The following is a 5,596-nucleotide window of genomic DNA, read 5'->3' as shown; positions in this document are numbered from 1 at the left end:
GCCAGGCAAAGCCTTTCCTTGGGAACCGAAGCCGTCTTTCGGGTCGCTTCACATCAGCACCTTACACCGGTTGCTCGATGTCGCCCTGCCCTGGGGCGACGCCGGTGCCACCTCCGCGCCCCTCACCCCGGCCCGGACCTAAAGCACCCCCTGACCTCACACAGCCCCGGGCTCATTTTCCTGCCCCATGGACCTCCGAGGCCCCCGCTCACAGGCAGCGGTGGCTCCGCCGGCTCCCAGATGGGATTTCACAACTGAACCCACGAGGAACTTGGCGTTTCCTGAGGCGAAGCTCAGGAGCACCTTCAGAGCCCCTTCTGCTGCTGGTACCAGGCTGCACCCCGTGTGCAGACACAGTTTAACCTCTGTCCCCACCGGTACACAGCCCCCGGGGCTGCCCCTGCTCCTACAACCTCCCTACAGGTGCTTTCAAGCCCCCACCTTCTTTTCTGATCCGCACATTTTAAAAGAATACAAGCAAAGATCTCAAATAAACGGGGAAAATTCCCAATGGTGCATCCAAGTTACATTCATAAATTCATCCTCTTTGTGTTCAGTAGGAACCACTAACACCTTCCTCCTGTCACACACACCTTTCCACATGTGGGACTTCCTTGCTACAATTACTGTCAATGACTTCCACTGTGTCTCTTCATCACAAGCCTATCTCACACCTGTACAATACCTGGGAATGAACAATGAATGAAAATTAAGATGTCAGCTGTAATTTTTGTTGGCTGACAGTTTTAATTATTTCAGTATCAAACGCACACAGAATCATATTAAATAGCCTCTGAGTAGAGCTTAATGAGTCATAGTCAAGACATGATATAAGCAAATAAATTATTTGCCTGACATTAGAATTTAATGGATTAACAAAGCTCTGTGTGCAATACGAGAGTTTTTTTAGGAGGAACTAATCATACTTTGTGTTTTGTACAACTCTGTGGCCCCATCTACTGGATGGTTTTAACACGAATGCAGGAGAAAACCACATTTTTGGCGTACCTGCAAGTATCTCTACGAAAAACAAGTTAAAGAACTCTTAGGCAAATTGATAATGTACCATGAATGTAGGAGTCTTTTTCTTACTCAGGCTGTAGTAAATGGGTGGAATCCATCATGCAGTCTGATGAGGCTCCATTTGAGACTGTTCTAATGAGCACATCTCAATTTTCCACACTTCTGTTATCCTGTTATTTGGCTAAAAGCCAGACACCAGCTGTCAAAACAGAAGTCAGTTTATTTATGTTAGTTCACAGAATTTTGAAAGATATCCTCTAAACTTAGGTGTTTCATTAATTTGCTCTTTAACCCTGGAACTGTAATGAGGGCCTATTTAAATTAGCCCTTGTTTAACCTGCAACACAAGTCAGATCTTGTTTCAAAGAGCCTATTTTATTGAGCTAATCAGGGGAAAAAATTCCAGTAAAGCATTTTTTCATTGGAATTTACTGATTAAAGTTAGTCATTGAAATCAGCTTTTGGTATAGATCTGTGAACTCCTAGTGGGATTCGGGTTCTGCTTGAAACAAAACCTCTCTGGCTCTTCAGCCTTCCTAGGGCTGGAATGCTCAGAATTCATGAGTTGGTGCTCAGAGTCCCAGGAGAGCCTTGTACTTCTTGCAATTTTACTAATACTGAAGAAATACTATTACATTTAATTATTACTATTAATGGATATTTTCTGCCTCTTGCAAGCACATAGAGAATGTTATAAAAAGAAAGAAGGAAGAGGTTAAATAACTTCGCTTTGCAAAATGTTTTGAAACAAAAGTGTTGAGTGCCATAGCTTCTGTCTGCCTCAGCTCAGCTAACATGTATTACACCCAAATAAGCAGGATTGTCAATGGGATTTCATTTTTACCAGAGATTTTGATGATATTATATCAATTACAAATAAAAAAAAAAACTCCCAAATTGCTATAGCTATGCAGAGATCCTTTTTAAATTTAGTTTTGCAGGCTTTACATTTCAGAGTTATATCTCATAAATTATTTTTAAAATCATAATTTTACCTTATTTAGGTTTCAGTCCTGTTTTCAAAGAATCACATACATGCACAGAGGACATTGAATGAAAAACTTAAACAGCTGACATTCATAAATTGATTTATGGTTTTGACCTGTACCTGCTTTTGTTTGTCATATGAAAATTAAAAGCCATTGCAATGATTTTTTGGTTTAGTTTTAAAATGAGAGATTCTTAAACGGTCCTTATTCATTAGACATTAAGTGAGGAGCTGCAAAGCAGTCTCTCCTCCATCTCCCAAGGGCTGTTTTTACTCTCACTGCCTTCACCAGAAGCCTATTCTAGTATGACTCTTCCTTGTTATCCAGTATAAGAGATGCAGTCGGTGGGATTCTCACTGTGGCTCATTAGACCAGATGCTGGTTATGGCCTGTGCTGGGAGCTTTATTTGAACAAACAGCTCCAGGGTTAAATCAAATCCCTTCTGCATCATCTCCATTAGCTCACTGCTTCACATAACAGCTAACCTAATCAGGAGCTATTTGGGCAAAATGAATTAATGTTTGGGACCCAGTTGCACTAAGAATACAGAGCTGTCCCCAAATATCTATTTAAGTAATTACTATATTATTAAAAAAAAAAAAAGAAGAAATGTCCAAGTGCTGTTATGTCAGCAGCACGTTTAATTTGCCTGTTTAGAAAAAGGAACAAATCTGGCAGTGCCAGAAAGAGGTAGAGGCCTGCAGAGGGCAAACTTGGTCAAGGAATCTCCTCATTTTTCATGCAGCAGCTACCTCTCAGCCATATTGGTTTTTCTTTTATCTGAGCTTCAGATACAGCTCGTTAGCATTGCAATGCTCTTTTGCAATTTGAAATAATTAAAAAAAACCTCAGTAAATGCCATGCATTGGTGATTAAAAGGTAGGAGAGGGTCAGGGAGGTGGCATTTTTGTGGATGAGAGTCAGATTTTTGCACTTGTGACTCTGCTGCATTTCCTGGATCACATGCCCTAAGCAGCTCTCACTGCCCTGGGACTTTCAGGTGGAGTTAGACAAATCTGTATTTCTCCCACTCCTAAAACACTGAGAATTTGTAATGATTTTTTTTCCCTTTAACAATACACTACAAGAGTCTCAGCTAATTTGAAACTAAAATCATGTTTACCTTGTTTTACATCAGGCTGAGGCTAGAATCTTGCAGAAAATAAGTATTTTACATCTACTCAGGGGTTTATTTTTCTGGGTTTTGCTTGTTTGTTGTTGCGGGATTGTGTTTTTTGGGGTTGTGAGGTTTTTGTTGGGTTTTTTGTTGTTGTTTTTCAGTTGGTTTTGGATTTTTGTGGGGGTTTTTTTTGTTGTTCCCCCCCCTCCCCTCCCAAGATATTATACATTACCTCCCTCTGGGATTTTACCCTCACCATATAGTGTTAATCCAAAAACTTTCCCTCTCCACCCTTTCAGGAAACAACTCTCCTTTTTCCCTGGATCAAAGCTGGAGATAAATATTCTATTATCTGGAGATAAATATTGTATATCCATGAAACTTACCTAAGCCTTTTCTGAAGTTCACCTTCTCAGAGACAAAGATGCATCATCCAGTTCCCTGAGCTTCTTTTCAGATGTGTATTTTCCTCTAATGGATTCTAGATTTATAAAGAAATTAATGAAATTATTATTATTATACTGCAGAATATGGTGAGTCTTAAGTTTTCTGTAGTAGGGTAAATATTAAATATATCATATATCTTATCCACTGGAAGGCAGAATCCTCAACTTGACTATCACAGGAAAACTCACAAAGAAAAAAAGACTCCCTTAATCTTAAATTATAGCAATTGTAGATAGTTTTCTCATTAATTGAAAATTAGGTATGAACTTGATAATTCACATTTTTTGTAAACTAACATATGAGAAGTTGGGAACTTTTCTATTATCAAAGGAAAGTGGCAAACAAGTGGTTCTCATTTAAGCTAACAATAAAGAATGTATGAATTAGCCAAACATCTCTTTGCATTAGAGGCTACCTGAAGAAGTTTATTTTGTGGGAGGTCCGTCAGGAATTTGGAGAGTTGTAAAACACACTTGCCCAATTAAATCAGGAATGCTTTTTGAGTTACATGGTACTGGTGCATAGCAGGACACTGAGGTTACACATAGTATACATTGCTATGTGCTACAAGTTTAGTTTTGTTTTCAAATTATTTAAGTTCATGATAAAAATTTCTTATATCTCACTCTGAGGTGCAATATAAATTTCTCTGCCTTCAACGAGCAAACTTGAAAAAGCTTAATTTGTGCAGTTTTTAAAATTAAAAAATTACTTGATAAATGAGGTCTTCAGATTGATGTTTTCATCTCTAAGTGTGCTGAAATACAATAAAACTAGAAATAAGTTTGTCTGTTGTTCCAAAACAAAACAAATCAGCCAATCTCCAAATCCTTACATCTCGAATGTGTGTATAAGAACTTGAGCTATAGGAATCAACAAGTATCAAACCTGAATCAAGCTGATGTTTTCAGTACCAGGAACAATCTTGATTAGTTGGGCAGCATTGCAATTATCGGCGTGGAAATCAATCCTGGAAGAAACTCACATCCTCAATCTCTGCCCATTAGCAGCAGGTATGGCCTTTACCAAGGACTTCATTTTTATCTTTGTGACACTCCCACTGCCGCCTGAAGTGCAAAACATCTCTCAGGAAGAGCTTAGTTCAGCACTGCTGCTTCTCGTCTTACTGCTTAGAGAGAAACAATAACTAAACACAGATCCTTTAAAATACACATACAGAAAATAAATTTTGGGCATTGCATCCAAATTAAATAATTTCAGCAATATTTGATTGCCATCAAATAATTGGGCTGGCTGCTGGAACAAACATCCAAAAGCTTCATGGACTGGCAGAAACTCATCACCCACAGAGCCTGGTTCCAATCCAAGCCATGCAGTGCCACGCTGCTCATACAGCCCCCTCCTGTCCTAATTAACCAGGAGTCTCAGCTGAGTTCTCTGCTGGATTTTAATTACAGCATTATTAGTTCATGGGGGGAAAAAAATTGACAGATGTTTCAGGTTGGTTGTAGCAAATTAAAAGGCAGGTGCTTGGTAGAAAAACTCAGGAATGATTAAACAAGTGAGTGGTGGAAGTTTAGCTGATGTTCAGTGAGCAGTGTTCATAGTACCAGTTACTTTTCTGCAGTGCAAGAGGACTTCTCAGCATAAAAATAACAATTGCAACAGGTTTGGATCTGGTTTTTAAAAAAGCTTATGAATATGTGTTCTTAGTTTGGTTTTTAGCTTTTGCTTGGGCCATTTTGCTCCTCTTTCCTCTAAAAATAAAACCCACTGTTTTTTTAGGTTGCCAATTTAAGAAAAAATTGTGTGATGACAAGGTAAACAATAGAACTAGTTGATTACTCAACAATTATTGTTACACTGAGCATCTCTCATAAAGAAAACCACTAATTTTCATCTCTTATAAGGAATAACAAATGTCATAACTTTACTAATAACTTCAATTGCCTGACAAAGCAGTTTCAAAACAAGTTTGAATGAAATAAATGCATTATAGCAAACATAGGCAGGGCCTGAAAAGATGCCAAGGTCAGGATTTTAAGAAAAACAAGA

Source organism: Geospiza fortis, unplaced genomic scaffold (assembly GCF_000277835.1).
Source record: "Geospiza fortis unplaced genomic scaffold, GeoFor_1.0 scaffold221, whole genome shotgun sequence".
NCBI lineage: Eukaryota > Metazoa > Chordata > Aves > Passeriformes > Thraupidae > Geospiza > Geospiza fortis.
Note: the sequence above shows the minus strand (reverse complement) of the source record.